General features: G+C 52.3%; 1 protein-coding gene and 1 non-coding gene across 2 annotated transcripts in view; both read left to right on the top strand.

Annotated features, from left to right (window-relative positions):
* The window catches only part of LOC142069220 (E3 ubiquitin-protein ligase TRIM11-like), a 264,114-nt gene that overhangs the window by 67,448 nt on the left and 176,781 nt on the right, over positions 1–19,885 (top strand). The gene's annotated exons all lie outside the window — the stretch shown is intronic.
* Positions 6,617–6,689, top strand: TRNAK-CUU (transfer RNA lysine (anticodon CUU)). Its single transcript has one exon. It is a non-coding gene; the product is annotated as a tRNA-Lys (tRNA).

The following is a 19,885-nucleotide window of genomic DNA, read 5'->3' as shown; positions in this document are numbered from 1 at the left end:
ACCAGACACCAGCACCAGAGCAGAGCTCGGAGAGGCTGGACTGACCCAGGCAGGGGAGGGGATTGCATTGGCACGGTGTAGAGAGTCTATGTGTGTCTAGCCAGGACGGTTGTGGGGAGAGCTGTTTTTCTGTATGCTGTGCTGGGGCGAGGGAATGTGTGTGCCCCCTGCTGGAGATCCTAAAGTGGGTCTGCTCCCGGCTTGCCTGGGTTAAATAAAAGCATTGTGGGATTGTTAAGAGTGGTGCTTTTTCAGGTTACTCTGACCCCCCTAGAGTCAGGGCTGTTGTTTGTGCCGAGGTGTGTGGATGGGAGCTGGGACCCCTTCCCAAGGCGGTCCCTACCCATACGCAAAGTAAGCCGCTGCGTAGGGCACCAGGAACGCCTTGGGGCACCAAATTTCCTGGTGCCCTGCGCAGCTGTATGCTGCTCCGCCCCAGCCCCGCCCCCACTCCACCCCCACCCCTGCTTCGCCCCAGCCCCACATCTTCCCGCCCCTGCTCTGCCCCAGCCCCACCCCCACTCCCCTGAGGACTGCAGCAGGGCTGGGCCTCCACTCCCTGTCAGCGGGAAGTGCAGTGACCCGGCCCCAGCCATGCCACCGGTGAGAACTGGGGGGCAATTCCCCCCTGCCCCCCAAGCCAGCCTCCCCGCCTGGAAGCCTGGGCCCCCCCCACACACACACACACCCGCGGTGGGGGGGACGGGGACTGCATAGGGCCCCAGAATAGCTAGGGACGGCCCTGCTCTTCCCCAACCCTGAGTAACCCCCACCTGACATCGGTTAAGGCTGAATCTTAACAAATACCCCTCCCCTCCCTCTGTATGGAGCATTCAGACTTCCCTCTCCCCTGGTGCCAGCTGCTCTGCTCAACCATCTACCACCTCAGGAGGCATCTGCCCCGGCTCTGGCTAAAGGCTCGCACACAAGAGGCAGCCTCTGTTTGCAGCCTCCTGGACCAAGATGCTGGGAAATATCCCACCAGGGCAGTGTGTTTCCCTCACAATGCCTGGGGCAGTACGAAGAGTGTGAGATCACCACAGCTGACTGAAGGATGCAAACCACAACACTCCACCCTTGCTACCTTCTGCACAACAGCATCTCCCCACCTCTGGGAGGTTCACCTGGCAACAAGATTCCCGGCTTCCCAGATGCATGAAGTAAGTGCATCCTGCAGTGACAGTGCCCCACTCTCTAGGCAAGGCACTAGTGAGCAATTGACCTGACTGGGACGGCAAGCCCCAATCCGCCAAGACAGAGAGGGAGGGAAGGAATGGATTTTGCAATGAGCTATGGTGCAAGTGAGGGGCAGTGGAATGCACCTGGCAGGGACGGCACCCCAAATCAGGGGGCGAATGCACCCACCAAGGACTGTACCCCTGAGTCTGAGCAAGGAAGAGTGCGGAGAACTCCATTCTGACTTCTAAGTTCTGTGTCTCTCAGAAAGATGTATCTTCGTCACAGTGAATTCTCAGGCAACACTCACAGTGTTTGATTGAAAGGGGAGCCGTCCACCCAGTTCCAGTTCCCGGTGTGGGACGTGTTGTTCAGGCCAACCCAGACGTGGTTTGTTCCGTCTGTGATTGTGTTTATGAAATCCTGGGGAGTGTAAAGCAAGCATCTGGGTGACTCTCACATGGTCTTATGCCCCCTGCATATACAGAGACCCCCCCGCTCCCCCATCTCCCCAGGAGATCTATCAGAGACCCAAAACATGCAACTAAAATGGATTCTGACCCAACGGGGCCATCACACTGCATGATACCCTCTCACTGGAGAGCTTCTGTAGTACTGAAGAATAGACCAGTTCCCTGAGAGTTGCTGAGTGGTAAAGGAGTAAAAAATGAGTGGCACTACGTTGATTCACACTAGCTGGGGAACTGGCCTTGTGCATTTCACTTTACCATCTCCTCTTGGTCCTGGATCTCGAGCATTTGTGAATTCCTCCACTCACAGTCTTTCCAGCTCTCGGTCCAGATCTGACTCCTTTTAGAATCCCAGTCGCACTTTTCCCGGTGCGCCCACCAGTCCTTGGGGCAGAGTTCGCACTCGCCGCCCCCTGGAAGAAAAAACAGAGACATCCGTGAACTCACATAAAGCCAATATAATTTTTTTTCAAGCCAGTCAAAAGCCCTAGTCCTCAGTGGGCGCTAGGAGCCAGACTCCCAGCTGGTGTCGCTCAGCATGGAGCACATCAATTTACACCAGCTCAGGATCTGGCCTGAGAGCAACCCGGGGCCAAAATTTCCATCTGATTTTGTCATGGTGGCGGAAAAAGTTTATTTCCCCCCTCTTTTTTCTTAAAAAGAAAAGGAGGACTTGTGGCACCTTAGAGACTAACCAATTTATTGGAGCATAAGCTTTCATGAGCTACAGCTCACTTCATCGGATGCAAGGTGCCACAAGTACTCCTTTTCTTTTTGCAAATACAGACTAACAAGGCTGCTACTCTGAAACCTCTCTTTTCTTAACTCAGAAAGAGCTGAAGGGATTTCACTCAAACGCCCCGCACCCACCGACCCTGTATGATATAACAAATGTTGGTCACAGACCAAGCAAAGGAAGTGTGACCCTGGAAGGTGACTATCTGAGCATTTGCAAAGAGGCATACTTAGATGAAAATTCCCTGGCTCTAATTCCAGCGCTGGCTGCTCTGTATAGTGAGAACTACCTCACATAACCACTAGAGGTCACTGCTGCCATTAACACAGGGCAGTACTATACTGGTAGATCTGGGTATGTTGCAGATCTCTGCTGAATAGAGTATCTTAGTAGGAATTGTTATTGCGTTGGTTCGTTGTATTGCACTAGCCCGTGCTGGGCATGAACAAACGATCACTAGAAGCCAGTCCCCACCCCAAAGGGTATTATTGTTATCTGCGTTGAGTAACACCTAAAGGCTACGCTGCCTTTACCTAGGAGACAGGGGAACTGGACTGCTATTCAAGAGATCTAGGCAGTCCTTCCCAGTTCGGCCACTGAGCTGCTGGGTGACCTTGGGCAAGCCGCTTCCCCTCTGGTTCCTAGGCTGACCAGACAGCAAGTGTGAAAAACCGGGACGGGGGTAATAGGAGCCTATATAAGAAAAAGCCCCAAATATCGGGACTGTCCCTATAAAATCGGGACATCTGGTCACCCTACTGGTTCCTAAGGTGTTGAATGGTATCCCTTTACATTATGTATATCCCTCTACTTAATTAATCCTGGATCAAAAGTGTGAATTGACTTGATGTGTGAACTTCATGAAAACTAATGAAGGATTGTTGTATGCTGTTACTTTGCAATTTACATCGTATGTATCCCGGTAATTACGTTTGCCCATCAAATGCGATTGGAGCCTTGGAAAGAAAATCCCCAACATTTCTCAAAACTGATTTTTTTTGTCTGAAAACTGTCAAAAACATTACATTAAATTAAATTAAAAATACATTTTTCAGACAAAACTATTTGTTTTCCCCCTTTTCATTTCTTTAAATGAAAAACAGAAAATGTTTAAGGAAAGTGAAGACTTTCTGTGAAAATTTTGTTTGGTGAACCCTGCAATGTATACATTGGAAAACATGGTGATGGAATGCGGTCATGGCAGCCATATGGACTCTTTAGATAGACAGAGCAGTGAATAATGGGACATTTTTTTCCTGATCATCTAGAGAGTTGAGTTATGACAGTTCCTTCCATTCGAGGCTATCATGAGGCTGATGTCATTCTCAGATTCAATTCATCCATGGGCACCATTTAATGTGGTGCCTGAATGGGAACTGAGTTCTTCTGAGCTGGCCACCGGGCATAAGGACTAAGTTGCATTCCATGTTCAGCACTGGATGAGTTGATTTTTCACCTGCTGTGAAGCACCAAGTATTGGCTATTGCCCAGAGCCACTAAGTATGTCAGTTGCAAAACGAAAAACCAAGTCCCATGTAATACCTTGGAGGACCTGGGCTTGGAACAAGTTCTGAATTCCTATTGACTGCAGGAACTTCCTTAGACTCCCTTGAAAATACAAGCCCAAATATGGATTTTTTGGCACCATTCTTTTGGCACCTTTCAGGATGCAGAATAAAAGTGACATTTGAAAATGTGGCTCAAAATAATTCTTGCAAATTTTTTTTTAAAATTAACAAGACAGCAAATACAAATGTTGAAGGACTCCTGAAATGAGCTGGCCTTGGCACGTGAGGAAATGATGCATTGTAGGCATCACCTTTGAATGGACTAAAATCTCATGGTCTGAGCAGCTGCAGGAAGACAGCAGCTTTAGATTTTTATCCCAGGCTCAGCGGTAAGTCCTTATTAATGTTCACTTCCAAACAGACACATGCACAAAATAATATTTGCCCAGAAATACACAATGATGTACACGTAGAAACACACACATAATAATCCACATTCACAACACATATGTAGTCAGACAATATTTTTCACTAATAAACACACAATACTGTGTGTTCACAAACACAACAATAATGCACACTTGCATGCCAGAAGAAGCACTGACAACACACACACAAGTGACACAATATTTTTCTTAATAAACACATGACATTGTACATTCTCAAGGACACACACAGGAATAGAAAACTCACATGCACATTGATTTCAGCTCAGGTATACACTCACAATAATGTACACTGACAACACCACACATGTGAGCAGTGTACTTGACTAGCAAAGACACACTGAAAGCAATGTCTCAGTACATTGCACTTAGAATGTAATCTCACAAAAAGAAACACAGAAGCCAGATCGACACTAGAAACTTTCACCATCAGAGCAATGTCAGCTTGGAAGTGTGATTTTTTTGGACAACATTTCTATTCCGGTAAAACCCCTCGTGTAAACATGGTTAAACCAGCTTACAAATGCTTCTGCGGTGTGGCTTGTTTCTCTCAGAGAACCAGTTTAAGCAATACCAGCAAAACTACTAGTCCATTTACAGTAGGAGAGCTTGTTTATATTGCTATATCAGCAAAACTTTTCCAGTGTAGACCTGGCTCTCCACTGTCTCGCTAGACATTCTCCCTCTTCTTCTCATATAAACACACACACACTTACACGCACACAGATTCTCCTCCATTTACTGCCATTGGGTAAAATTATCATCCCCCACCCAGTTAGTTAGGTACCGAAGTCTTATTTTCAAACGTGACTTTGGCACTTCTACATATAATACAGCCATATTTTTAAAGGTATTTAGGTGTCTATGAAGCATATGGAACAGCAGATCAGTGCATCTGATGGCACTTTTCCACCTACATCAAGGCTAGAACAAAATGATCCGAACCAAGTAACTTACGCGAGTGTTCATGTCACTGCTGAGTGTAGTCCAGAGACTTTGGGTCAGAACCTCAGAAGTATTAAACTGGTGATGTGAATGTGTTTACTCTACATTGGTGCTGGTTAAGATGAGTTGGGATATCAGACCCTTACATTTCTGTCACACTCACTTTCTCCAGGGGTCTGTCAGCCAATTCTGGATCCTTGTGTAGACAGGCTCTTGGTCAAATCCTAATTTCTTTGAAGTGAGGGGCTAAACCTCAGTGACTTCAATGGGATCCAAACTTGGCCTCATTCTCCCAAGTTGGATTTTCTTTAGAAAACACTGGAAAAAGTTTCTCTTCCAAACAGTCTTTGCACTATAGCAAGAATGACACAGCTCTTACACAGAGAAGATGGGTGAGGTAATAACTTTTATTGGACAATCTTCTGTTGGTGAGAGGGACAAGCTTTCCAGTTACACAGAGCTCTTCTTCAGGTTAAAATAATCAAAGACAGCTACCTGAGGCTCTTTGTCCCCTAACACATCCTTCATAATACAATCATATCCCAACAGTATTTTTCATAATTGAGTCAGGAGGAACTTAGCCATGCAGAAACTTCTTTTGCACCCTTTTATCATTGTGGGGAGCAAACCTTCAGCTCACTCAGAAAACCCCATCAAAGAGATGACATATGAGCACTCTCAAGAGAAGGCAAATATTGAAAATCCTGTTGAACCAAACTCTCACCGTCTCAACAGGTCTTCCCACCTGCAAACCCACCTGGAACAAAGAAACAAATAAAAACAACAAACAACTCAACAAAATTAAACTAAAAAACTGACAAGCAAACAAAAACCAAAGAACAAATGCGTTGATACCTCCATCAGAGTTATTATCCTGACAAAGAAGAGCCAGAGAACCCACTAGGAACTTTGCTATGGCTACTGATTATCACATAGAATGGTGATGTCTAGCAGTACATAGATAGATAGATAGATAGATTCCGATCTTAATTACACTGATGTAAACCTAGAGTAACTACAATTTTCTTGGGTTAAATTTGTCTGGATTTTTATGAATGTAAATACACAGTTCTGCATAAACAGATTGCAAAGTATGTTCTCATGAAGGCAATAATGTCATCAGATGATTCTATTGATAAAGAAACACAGAATAAACTCGTGATCAGGGGAGAAATATAGACATTTTATTCTTGCTGAATAACCTCCAACCTATCAGTTTACTCAGGGCACCTTTCATTTCCTGGTTTCTCGTGCTGCAGATGATCGGATTCATCATTGGGGGCAACCCAGAATAGAGAACAGCCGTGACAGAGCCTGCACCAATGCAATCAGGCAGCCCGGCTAGCTCAGTTGGTAGAGCATGAGACTCTTAATCTCAGGGTCGTGGGTTTGAGCCCCACGTTGGGCGAAGCGAGTAAGTTTTGGGGGGGAGGGATAGCTCAGTGGTTTGAGCATTGGCCTGCTAAACCCAGGGTTGTGAGTTCAATCCTTGAGGGGGCCATTTAGGGATCTGGGGCAAAAATTGGGGATTGGTCCTGCTTTGAGCAGGGGGTTGGACTAGATGACCTCCTGAGGTCCCTTCCAACCCTGATATTCTATGATTCTATGTGCCAGCTGCAATGTCTGCAGGTGCACAGGTACATGTGGACAGGAGAGTGGAATGGTGTCCCTGGTCCTGGTTCGCAATGGTTGGAGGGTGGAGTTTCTAGCAGGGCCAGTGAACAACATTATAAGTAGGGTTTGTTTTCCAAACTATTCCCAGTTGTGTGTCTGAGAGAAAGATTCTCTAACCCCTGTCCAAGGGATGTACCCGTCTCCGAGACCAGGGAGGTGGCAGAGCGCAGACTGGTTTATGACATATACCACATCTTTGCTGGTCAGCCCTGAACTCTGAATTCCATGATTCATCTTCTTCTGACACTTAATAGCTTTTCTATTTTGGCTGTAGCGATTCTTCAGAGGCTCGGCCAAATGGCAATCCTGCTCCCACGTGGCACCTCAGTTTCCCACTCTCTAAAGTGGGGATAATCCTGACCCACATTCAGAAAGTGGTTGATCTTCTTTCTTTCTTCCCAAGTCCCTGCCCGCCTTGCCTAGCCTCAGCCTCTGTCCTGTTCCCCAAACTTCCATACCCATGTTAGTGCCCGTCTCACCCCCCCTCAAGTTGCAAAGTCTCCTGCCAGCAAAGAGAAGCTGCTCCCAGATCTGGAGCTGCCTTTGTATGTCCTGAGGGCTGTCCTGTACCATGGTCACCACGGGCAGGTACGTCATGAACCTCCACCTCTGTCCCAGCTGCAGGATGGCCTCTGGTTCCTGCTCCCTCAGGCACCTGGAAATGCTGAAATAGGAGTGGGGTTGGCAGAGCAGGAGAACACCCCATGAGGTTGAGAAATGGCAGTGAGAGCCTTTTCCCTCCCTGGGAGATTATGGTGTCCCTCTGTGGGGACTCCCTTCCTGGCAGATGCTGTGCTTTCATTCCTGGACACTGCCAGGAGGTCCAGCTCCCAACCCTAGCAGCTTGGCTGTTCCATCCCCTACTCTATACCCAAACTGCCTTCAAAGGACTATCCAAGCCCCTCCCAGGCCTGCTCCCATTGCCGGTCTCTCTCCTGGCTGAGCACAGGCTGTTCTTATATTGCCCAACAGGCCTGGATCCTAGTTACATGCTGCTCCTTCTCACGTGACCCCTGCACTTATTCCCTTCACCTGGGGATAGGTTCAGTTGAGCTACTCCCCCTTTCATGGCCATCTCACCCTGGGACAGCCTGAAACTGGAAACCTGTGCTCGAACAGTAACTGTTTGCGAGGAAAGCTGCTGAAGACACAATGGAAGAGGAAATCCTTTGGACTGGATTGAAATTATTCCAAAGGAAAGTGAATGAGAGAAAATGTCCAGTGTTATCCTCCGAGCGAAAGAAAAAAATGAAGGTCAGAAAGGACCATTCTGTCCATCTTCTGTGTAACACAGGCCCTAGAACGGCACCGAGCGCTTCCTCCAGAAAACCCACAACATGTGACTGAGCCAGAGCACGTCTTCTGGAAAGACATCTCCATGCATTCGAGCCAGCTGGTCAGAAACAATCTTTCTTCTGCAGTGACGTGAAGTTAAAGGACATGGAGAAGAAGAAAACCTCGACTCGGGTTGTTGCTGGAGCTGAAGCAGAGAGGCCAGGACAAACACAGCTAGGGCCCAGGACTGACTATCAGCAGCTCTGCCGTTTTCTATTCCTGGCTTTTTGACCATGAGCGAATCTCTTTGCTTCTGTGTGCCTCAGTTTCCATGACTATAAAATAAAGCTAATCAAGGTTATGGTTTTTCTCTCCTGTTTTCCAAGGCAGGACACTTAGATACATTTGGGACCTGTCTACGCTATCGGTCTAGAGTGTCTTTGTAAGCTGATGACCCCCACATGTTGTTCAAAAGCTATGGATGACACAAGCTCCTACGTTTGTTCTGTGTTTAGCCCCGAGGCCACAGCTGGGCAGGGCGGCCTTTTCTCACTGTGCTGTGCGGAGCAGGTTCTGGGCACTAGGGATATGAATATCAATGAGCTGCAACCCAAATAAAAAATCACTGCTGCTAACATTGGTGGGTGATAAAATAGTAGCAGAGTGGTAATTAATGATGAGGACAGGGCAGTGACACAGAGCAATCAGATCCCTTGATAAGCTGGACCCATTCAAAGAAAACCAGTTTAAAATACCCAAAGGAAGGGTCCTATATCTAGCAACAAAGCATGCAGGCCACACCTACAGAATGGGGAAGTGTATCCAGGAAAGCACTGACTGTGAAGAGGATTTCAGGGCCATGCTGGGCAAGCCATTCAACAAGAGCACCCAGGGTGATGCTGTGGTGAACGGGGCTAAAGCCATCATTAGATGTATGAAAAGAGCAGTGAGGCGCATAGGGAGGTGACACACCATGAGGAAGACTGATCGTGGAATACTGCATCCAGTTTTGGTGTCTACCTTTGAAAAAAGATTTTGAAATCTTGGAGATGGGGCAGCAAAAAGCAATGAAACATTTTGAGGGCTGGAGAAAAATGTCTGCTTGTGAGCTATTGAAAGAGCTCAGCCAGTTTGGATGATAAAAAAGATCGGGAGGTGACGTCATTGAAGTGTTGAAGTGACTTCATGGAGAGAAACTATCGGGTATTAAAGGGCTCATGGATCTAGCAGAGAAAAGCATAACAAGACCCAGTGGCTGGAAACTCAAAAGAGACCAATTCAGATGAGAAAGAGGGTGCACATATTCAACACTGAGGATGAATCACCAAAGGAACAAACTAGAAAGGGAAGTGGTAGGAATTCCCCACCTCTTGATGTCTTCTAATGAAGACGAGATGCCTTTCTGGAACGTGTGTTGTCAAAAACTAGCTACTATGCTCTACAGAAGACATGTGATATGCAGGGGGTCAGAAGACATGGTCTAATTGTCTCTTCTGTCCATAAAGTCTGCTAATTTATGAAAAACTAAGCATTGCACGGGGAGAAGCCTCTGATGTTTTACTGTGTTCGGCTTGAGCCCACAATGAACTCTCATTGAGTGGGGTGATCCAGGGGAAGCAGCTGAAACATCCAGTGTGGCTGGACAGGGGCAGGACATCATCACTGCAGGGGAGGGGTGGGTGTGGCAGTGACATCACAAGGGCCTTTGGCAGGACCTCAGCCAATTGGACAAAGGTGGCGGGGAGGCGATGATCTCACAGAGAGATCTTGACATCAGCCAGGCAGGACAGGGGTGCAGGACAGGGGACACCTTGGAGATCCCTGTGGCTTTGCTTCAGCACGTCTCCTTCTCGAGGTCTCTCCTGGAGGACTGAGAGAGCATTCACTTGCACGTACGTGAGCGCAAGGAGGACCCTCTTCGGAGTTTTCTCCTTTTCTTTTAGTGGTTTTGCTCGAAAACAGACGTCCCTGTAGAGAAGGTAAGAGCCTCGGAGAGGTTTGGAACCTGTTCAGTCTGATCCATCAGGTGCCGGCTGATTTTTAGGAAAGGAAAACACTAGATTGTGGGGGCAGTATTTTATTTCTGACCTAGGACTTTGTCCCTTAGAATTACTGGGGACATTGGGGTTTCTCCTTTTTGTTTTCCCTTTTCCTCTGTCCCTCCTACCTTTCTCTTCTTGCTTCCTTTGTCATTTTCCTCTGCTCTCCTCCCACCACCAGGAGCTCTGTGTGTGGAGCGGGGGCCGGGGGTGGGGGTTGTGGGAGGCCCTCACAGAGAGGTGAGGCTGGAATAGTGTGATCCCCTCGGTGGTGACCAGGGCCATTCTTTGTGCTATTTGGTGAGACCCCTTAGCCTCGCACTCCTCAAAGTCTCAACCTTGATTGGCTGAGGAGGGGGCTATTGACAGGGAGGAAACTCTAGTCAATGTTGTTCTCTTTTATGACCAAGCAAATAAGTCACAACCAGTTAGATATTTGACCAATGTGGACGCTGCTCTCCATTCATTGTCTCAGAGAAGTTCATGATCCTCTCTAACATTCCAATTCTTCTGAAATACTTGCTGAATATTTACTATGAACAATTGTTGGTCTGTAGCTCATTTGAGAGCAACTCTGTGACTGACTGGCTGCATCAGCTAAGACAAGTCCCTGCTCTTTTATCAGCCTTCGTTTCTCCTTCTATCAAGGACGATTAACAATCCTCTCCCACCTACCTCACCATGGGTGGATGCTGGGGATCCACTGAAGAGTGTCACGAGTAGCAGTGCAGACTAGGGGGTGTCCTATCACACTGAGCCATAGCAGATTATGACCTAATATTCGATTGGATTTGTACTTTATTATTTTGAAATTGTGAAAAGCAGCAACTACTTAGCTCAGACTGAAGCATCTCGTCTAATTTTCCAGAGCGTCGTGTCTCCCCTTTGTGTACGACGAGACAGTTTAATGCGCTGTGACAAACAGGAGATGCTCTTGTTCTGCAAACAAATATTTTTGCAAAGTATTTTCATCCTACTTCTTATGATTTCAAGAAACAAAGTGGTTTCATCTGAATGGATTTTCTGACAGAAAACGGTTTCCATGAAAATGTTCACACCTGATTTCCTGAGCTCTATCCCTGCCTCTGGGGGGTTGTTGCCTGTTAGTTAGAAGAGGAGTCAGGACAGTTGTCTTCTCTTTCTGGCTCCGTCACCGCTTTGCTGTGTGATACCTTGGGTAGGTCCAACGGGAACAGGGTCAATTCTCTAACTCCAGGCAGCAGGAGCCTGGGTGAGATAAGGGATGTTAAGGCCGTCTGCGAAGGAGAAAGGGATGTTTCCAGGTGTTGAATGTCAAGAATTCTAAACTTTGTAAAACGGCTAGTCTTGAGAAACAAGAATTAGTTGGGGCCAAACTTTAACCATTGTCTTTGTTAAAGCCCATTCAGGGATGTGAGTCCCAGAGAGCCATAGAGAGGGGGAGCAACTTGCCCAAAGTCCCACAGATCAAGAGGCAGCGGTGGAACCAGGAGTGACCCTCCCTCTCAAAGTCAGGGGGACCAGACATTAGGGCCTGATTGCAATTGCCAGCTGTGGGAGGGAGTGTGCGGCAGTGGTTAGTGAAGGGGTCCATCCATGGCTCTGACACTCAGTGTGACCCTGAGCCGGTAGCTGAGGCCCGTTTGCCTAGAGTCGGGTTGGGGTCCCATCGCTCCAGCCCAGCGGGGTTGGGAGGCTCCAGGAAGGTGTGTAAAGTGCTGGGATGTCAGGATCCTGGAGGCGCTGTCACCTCCGCCCTAAGGCCGTGTTCTGCACCCCCCTGCTGCTGGCTGAGTTTCTCCGTCCCTTGGGAATCAGACAGACTCTTGTTTTCACAGCCAGTCGATCACCCTCGTGTCATCACCCTGCCTGCTGGCTGGGCAGGGTAACTCCTGAGGTCACCACCCTCTCCAGCCTGCCTTGGGCTTGGGGATTGAGGAGGAGGGCGAGGGACGTCTGCTGACCCTGAACATCCGCCATCCATCATCCCATCACTGAGAGCAAGTGAGTGGCATTCGGGTTCCTGGGTGGCTTCCCCTGTCTGTGTGGGGAGAGGCAGAAACAGGAGGAGAGAATATCTCCAAAGGGGGATATCATTTGAAAACAGCCCCCAGGAGCCCCTCACTCTTAGACCGGGCAGGGGCTTCTCCAGAGCTGTCTCCAGTGTGTTTGGAAAGGTTCCAGCAATGGGGTTCCCAGCCCTTCCCTTGTGGGACACTGTTCCCTAGGCTGAGAGTCTCTGAGCTGAGCCAGACCCTGTGAGCTGCTGAGCCTGGAAATCAATGGGGAACGAGGAGGGCCCTGGTCTTCCTGTGCCTAGGGTCTTTGTGACTTTGATGTGGGGAATGGTTTCCCAGGAGAAGTCCGGACTCCTGGCTTCTGTACATTCTCTAGCCTGGGTGGGAGTGTGGCCTGGGAAGACAGGAGGGGGCTGCATGTCCAGAGTAACCGATGGTCTTTGGAACTGACCCCACTGCTGGAAAAGGATGAGACTTCCTGGCTATTGCAGCAGCAGGGATTACGAGGGGGAACGTTGGGAGCAGATCATGCAATGAACTCCTGCCCGTGTGTGTAGATGGCACTCCCTGCACTCCTGTGGGCGCAGAGGGGGCGGCTGTGGTTGGAGCAGGGAGGAGGAGGGACAGAAAAGGCCCAGGAGTGAAAGGCTGCCGTGAGCCCAGACTCACCCCTGCTCCCCGCTCGGTTCCAGGATGGCCAGGCTCCTGCGGATGTTCAGGAGGAAGGCTCTGCAGGTGGCCCCAGAGCCTGAGGGAAGCAGCTGCCGTCTTCCCAAGGGGCAGAACAAGCCCTGCGTCCCCGCTGGCGGGGAAGCAGGTCCCGTCCAGGCCAGACGGCGGAAGTGCCCGGCCTTCTGGAAAAGGACCCCGGCTCCCGGCGCAGGCGCCGAGCTGGGGGAGGCCCCGACCAGGCCCCAGTGGAGCTGGCCCAGGCTGCGGCTTTGCAGACAGGACCCAGCCCAGGAGGGGCGCCGGGCAGGGTGGCTCTGGGGCTTGTTGTGTGGGCAGCAGCGGCCCCAGGAGCCCAGCCCACCTTCCCATCAGGAGGCCTCGCCCTGCCCGCTCTCTGAGGACCTTCCAGCCCCCGCCGGCCAGGAGGGGGAAGGTCCCTGTCCCAGCACCGGCAGCTCAGCCTGGGACAGCGGCAGCACCTGGGCCTCTGGCAGCAGCCAGGCCGATGGAGGCCACTGCTTTGTTCCAGGTGAGGAGCCAGGCTGGGCTCTGGGAGGGCTGAGGACGGGATGTGAACACCCTGGGCCCAGACACTCTCCCAGTGATATGGGGGGGGGGTCCCCAGCCCAGGTGTCTGGCCTGAGCCACGCAAACCCCACTGAGAGCAGCAGCCGTCGCACAGCTGCCCCTTCTGCACGGGGACCCGGGGGTGGGGGCGTGAAGAGCTGCTGCCACTTTGGTCCTTGCCGCTCCGGGCGGGGGGAATCGGCACCTCCCCTGGAGTCCTGGCCAGGGGAGGGGGGCTCTGCTCTGGGCTTCTGCAGATGTTGGGGGCTGAAGGCATCCCTGAGAGGGAAGTTTGGGGCCCGATCTGCCCTGGGTGCCTGAGGTGGGAAGGGGGGTCTTGAATCCGGCTCTGCCCACCACGCCCCTGTCCTTCCCCCAAGTGGCAGCAGGCATCACCCTGTTCCCTTCTCTCCCTGGTGCAGGGACCCCCCTGGATTCAGAGCAGGAGGAAGGGGTGGACGTGGCCAAAGATGAAGCTGCTCTCAAGGTCATCCGAGAGCAGCTCCAGTGCAGAGATAAGGTACAAATGTTCCTCACCTGGGCTGGAACCAAGATTGCCCTGTCCCTTCCCAGCATCCCCACCCCCTGCCGAGGGTCTTGTCCCTCCTGATCCACCACCCCTAATGGGGCCCTTTTACATCCATGATGTGGGACCCCCAAGATGCGGGTGTTTGTCCCACAACAGCCGAGGTCATCTCCCCCCCCCAGGCACTGTCCCAATTCCTGATCCTGCTTGTGTAGGAGTCGTGGGGGATTTGGACAATCGGCGCGTCCCCACAATCCCCCATTGAGGCCTGAGCCATGGAGCTGGTGTGGGTGGGGCAGGAAGGTCCCTAGCTAACAGGTTCTCTCTCGTTATACCCCACTCCTGGTGGGTACAGGATGAGGGGCAACAGCTCCTGTTCCTTCAGGCCATCTACCCCGCATGTCTGGCTGCACGGGAGAGAGGGGAGGACACGCTGGAGCCGCGCTGCTGCAAGGCGGCTGTGGTGAAGAGGATCGTGGTGAGCGAGACACGCCATACGGCAGCTGGAGGGAGGAGAGAGACATGGGATTGGCAGGGGTATGGGCGGGCTAATGGGTGGGGGCTGGGTGGTGTTGGAGGGGGCAGGAGAGGGCAGGGATTGCTGGGGCTGAAGACTGGGGAGAAGAGAAGGGAGAAATTCTGAGATTGGTGGGTAGTGGGCAGGGCGGGAATTGTGGGGCTGGAAGGCAGTTGAGAGTGGGGGACAAGGAATCACATGGTCCCAGGTCGGTCATCGGGATGGGGCTGAATGGGGGCAGTTTTGACAGGGAGGGGGATAGAAGGGGATTGGGAGTGAGCTGGGCACGAATGCAGGAAGCGGGACAAGGCGGATGGGCAGGAAGGAATCGGAGGAGCGGGAGGTGGTGGGGGATCCTGCTGGCCACGTGGGGCACTGGCTGTGTTATCTCCTCACTGGGAGGTGTCAGTCGGGCCTGAATCTCACACGCTCCTTTGTCTCCTTCGCGTCTCACAGGAGCTCATCGAGGAGCTTCCCGATGACTCGTCACCCAGCGCCATCCTCGCCCACTCCCTGGCTGCAGTGGGCAACCTCTGGTACCGAGACAGCCCCACCCCCCCACCCCGCCAGCTCCCCTCACCCCAGTGCTGCTCAGGCCCAAGGCTGGGAGTCACCGTCACTGTCCCTCCCAGGTCACCTCCCAAGAGTGGCACAGATGGTGGGGTGGGAAGGGTCACTCTCTCCTGGCGGGGCTCTTCTTTTCACTCCCATAACATGAGAGGGGCCTTGGGGAGGGGCTCACTCCCGGGCTCAGATACAGGAGGGGCAGCAGGCTCCAGGGAACAGGAGCTCTTCCTGTCCTGCCACTGTCTGTCTGGGACGCCTTGGCCTTGTCATTCCCGAGCTCAGTGCCTCAGCTTCCATTCTCACCAGCCTGTGCCTATATCCCTGCGTGTTTGTGTCCATGTTGGTGACAGTCCCACCCCTGTACTGCACAGTCTAATTCCAGCTCCTCTCTCTTGCCAGCACCATGAAACCTGCCCTGGAGCCAGAGCTAGAGACCCACCTCTTGCGAGCTGCCCTTCACTCTGTCTTCACCCTGGGCACGGAGAAGGACACCACCAGCATCCAGGTACATCCTCCTCCTCCATCCTCCTCCTCTTCCAGAGTGGTCCTTGGTCCTGCTCCCTTGATTCGCTGGAGCTCCAGATTTAGGGGTGGGGTAGCGGAAATGGAACAAGCTGCAGGGTTGGATCCTTCCCTCCAGCAGGGAAGAGATTACTCCTCCCTGGGGAATTGCTTTCTTTCTTTCTTGCTTTCTTGCTTGCTTGCTTGCTTCCATAAGCCGTGTTTTGCCCAGAAGCCCAGCTACCATCCATAGCAACTTGGCTGTTTCACACTCTTCTGCCTACAAGGCCCTCGGCAGAGACCTGCTAAGCTCATGGATCAAAGGTCCAGGGGTCATCAATTCTTGCGAATTGCCTGCAGTGGGATGTGAAGGAGAGAGGCCAGGAGATGTGTTTGGGAGTCTCCCCAGTGCTTCCCAGAGACCCCTCTTCCCATCCTGTGGCAGGTGTAGGCCCAGGTTCCCTAACTCTGACCCATGCTTTGCAGGCTCTGCACAAAGTCATCCCAGAGGTCCTGGATGCCATGCTGGGGAACCTGCTGGCAGAGTCCCCAGACACAGACAGGCTCCACTTCATCTTGGAGGTGAGCCCCATTTTATCTTAACTCTTAGGGGGACTGGTAAGGAGAGACTGGAAGATCCATTTTCTACTCTGTCCTCCTAGCTGGGTCCCCAGTGGGCCGTCCTTGGTTGGGGAGGTCAGTGCAATGCAGTGTCAGGTCCTTCCTTCTTGAGGGACAGAGGAAGGAGCTGGGACTTCAAGCCAGAGCTCTGCCTGGTTCTGCTGAGCACTAAGCACAGGACTCCTGGCTGTCTTGGGGAGTGAGAGTCTGAAAACCCACCCTTCCCCCACCCCTCCAACACACACACCTCATGAGATTCAGGAGATGGTTCTCAGGGAAGAGGCACACGCTCCTTCCTAAAGAAACAGGAGGACACCAGGGAATCAGCACTTCCCTCTGATCTGCTCTGAAATTCCTGGGGGTATTGTGCTCTCAGTCACTCCCTATACCCCCCCCCCAAGGATTTCCGTAGCAGGGAAGGGCCGAGGGTTCAGTCTCCTTTCTGGTGAACTGTTCAGGAATCAGGAGTTCTGGGAGGAGGGGACCAGCCCTGACTCCGAACATTGTCCCAATCTAGAGAGACGCTGACAAATTGTGACCTGCAGGGTACAAGCTGCGTCCTGAGGGAAAGAATCCCCTTCTAAAGCTCTGCCATCAAGGCCTCAGATATTCCCCCCTGCGCAGAATGTCTCAGGCCCCTGGGGCTGGGGGCGTGGGGCTCATTTGCAAAGCAGGTGCACCTGGCCATTGAGTCTGACCTGCCTCCTTTCCCCACAGCATGTCAACTTCTGGGTCGTGTCCAGGGTGTCCCAGGAGCGAGCCAGGGCCATCAGGAGCAGCACAGCCCTGCTGAGATACACAGTCACCCTCCCTGAGTTTAACGTACATGACCTCCGACCCCAGCTTGCTGGCTCCAGGCGGGCTGCAGGATCTGCTGCTGCAGGGGCTGTGGGTTAGGAGGGTTCTTCATGGGGAGGCAGGGTCAGAGCAGGGACTGAGCTAGGCTTGAGTCAAGTTCTTCTTGTCCTGGTTCAGTGTTGTCCCTGGGCCTTTAAGGGGACCATGCTCCAGCCCCTGCTTGGCATCCCAAAGCAGCTCCGGGCTCCCTTGGCAGCAGAGCAAATGAAGGGTCGATCTCAAGCTCCTCTCCCCCAGCATCTCCTGCAGAGGGGCTAAGGGGAAGGAGCCCTCTGGCCCAGGGGGGACAGGGAGCTGACAGGAAAATGCTGATGGAGTCCCCTCTGCTCTCCCTTCCATTAGATCTCAGCCGAGTTCCCTAGGATGGGGCACCATGTGGCCCAGCTGGCTCTATTTGTCAGCGATCCAGACAAGGACATCAGCCGGCAGGCCAGGGAGGGGACTTACCGGCTCTACCAACTGCTGCTCCAACAGAGGGGTAAGGAACCCAGCTGGGACACGGAACCCAATAGGGGACTGAGAGTGACCACAGGTGGATAATGGGACCCCAGACCATTGCTCTCAGACTGACCCCAGCTGGAGGACAAGTCTCGCTCTGCCTCTGTTCTTCTCCACTCCACTGTGGAGCCACCAATGGGATTGGAAGGACACAGAAACTGCAACCAGAAGGAGAAAAGTCTCTCTCTCTCGCTCTCTTCCAGGCCTGACCATACATGACGCGGAAGATCTCTGGTGTTATGACTGGCACCAGGACAGAAGGCTCTTGGGCTACAAGAACACAGCCAGAGTGGGGGAGGTAAGGGCACTGTGCTAGGGCATGACACAGCTCAGGGAGTGAGGCTGACTGGGTTCCCTGCAGTGGATGCCTCCTGGAGACAGGAAAAGAGCCCACTCCTTATTTCCAGCTCAGAGTTCCTCATCCAGCAGCCAGTGGGACAGGCTGGTGCTAAAGGTCCCACATTGGAACCTCGCTAGTTGCCGTGATTTGAGTGTCTTACATGGATGCATTGCTACGTGGCATAAGGAGGATCCCCTTATGTTAAGGGGTTAAGATAGGATTATGGCTCTGGGTGTCTCTCTGCTCCTTGTCCCCCTGGCTGATCCCCAAGTGTCTGAGAGGAGAGCACTGGGTCAGGCAGTCACGATTGCTTGATCAGACCCTTGTTTAATTCCCTGCACCCTGTAGAAGCAGAGAAAGGAGGTGGGCTTTGCCCAATTCCATTGCCTGTCAGAAAGCAGAATGCCCCAACCTGGGAACTGGGTAGGGGACATAGTGAGCTCCAGAGCCAATATGGTCCACATGCGCCCCCCGTCATGTCTCCAGACCTGGCCAGGGAATGGCAGAGTATCTGGACCTCAGTCACTGTTCCAAAGAAGCACATTGTCACTGAGCCAAGTTGCGGCTACTTGCTGCACAAGTAGAAAATCAAAGACACCCCCCCGCCCCCGTCTCACAACTGTGGTGAGACCATCCAAACCTTCAAACACACCGTAACACAGTGCCCGCAGACTGGAGTCAAAGCTGAAAAGGGTGATTTCCACAACATCACAGAGGAGGCCTTGGAATGGCTCCTGGATCGACAAGGGCATCGACAGAACGCTGCTCCACAGACGCCCCATGAGAGAGACTGCGTGAGCTTGTCCCGCCTCCCACAAGCTGAATTGCTGCAGCGGAAGAAAAGTCTCCGAGGAGCGTCTGTGATGGGGACTGGGCCATGAGACTCCTTGTCCTTGTCAGGCTGCAGGTTGGATTCCCCTCGAAGAAACCAAGGAACTGCAGAGGCCATACCCAGCGACGAGAGAAGTCACTAAGCTGGCGGGGAAGAGACCTTTGGTCTGTGAGCTCCAACCCCCTCCCGCCCCAACAACACACGCAAACTCCTCTCACCGCTGAGGTGCAGGAGATCTCTCTGCTGGAAGCAACACAGGGTCCCCTGTCGTCTCTGTGCCCTGCACAGCAGAGTGGGCCTGCTCACACACATTAGAGATCCATTTCCAGCCCATCCTGCCCCCTGCCATAAATTACCCTCCCGAAAGAGCCACTGGAGGCTTTGGTCCCTAAGCACCTGCGACCTTTTAATCAAGGGGCTTCCCTGAGCCCTGGGAGCCTGAAAGCCTCCTGGGGAATGAAGTGCCTTGGCCACAGCAGCTCTCTTCCCCGCCCTTTGGGGCACTAGACGGTGATGCCATTGTACGGCCAGGACTTGGAGGCTGGCTCTGGGCAATCTGCTCGAGCCTCTTGTCCTCTTGGTTCTAGGTCTTTGGAAAATTCTTCTCCGACGGGCAGAAAAGATCCTTTCTGCAGACAGCAGTGCTGGCCATCCACGACCCCCTGCTGCGTGTCAGCCAGGCTGGGCTGGTGCTCGTCTACTCCCTCCTGGGGGAAGCCCAGCAACTGATGGGGGTCACGGTAAGCAGCTGCAGTCGACTCAGGAGCTTAGGGTGGGGCCCAGGGCCTCATTCCCATCCGATCTCCATTCGCTGGCCTGGTAGCAAGGAGCCTAGTGAGGACTTCTGGACTTCATGGACTTCTGTTCTTAGGATGTGGTGCTCTGCTATCACTCCTGGGAAGGACAGGAGAGTCCCCTAAGTGCCCTCTGGGAACCTTTCCTGCCCCACAGAGCTGCACCCATTTCCCCATGGCCTAGTGTCCATGTCACCCGAGCCACCATCGAGAGTTGCTCCCATCCCTGGCAGCCTGGGAGGCCAAGAACTGACCGGAGATGGCGACTGACCAGGAAGGGCTGAGGCACGTGGGCGTGGGAAGCTGGGTCTTGCTGCTGGTAGGGC

This window comes from Caretta caretta, chromosome 14 (genome assembly GCF_965140235.1).
Source record: "Caretta caretta isolate rCarCar2 chromosome 14, rCarCar1.hap1, whole genome shotgun sequence".
Lineage (NCBI taxonomy): Eukaryota > Metazoa > Chordata > Testudines > Cheloniidae > Caretta > Caretta caretta.
This window is presented reverse-complemented; position numbering and strand designations above follow the sequence as displayed.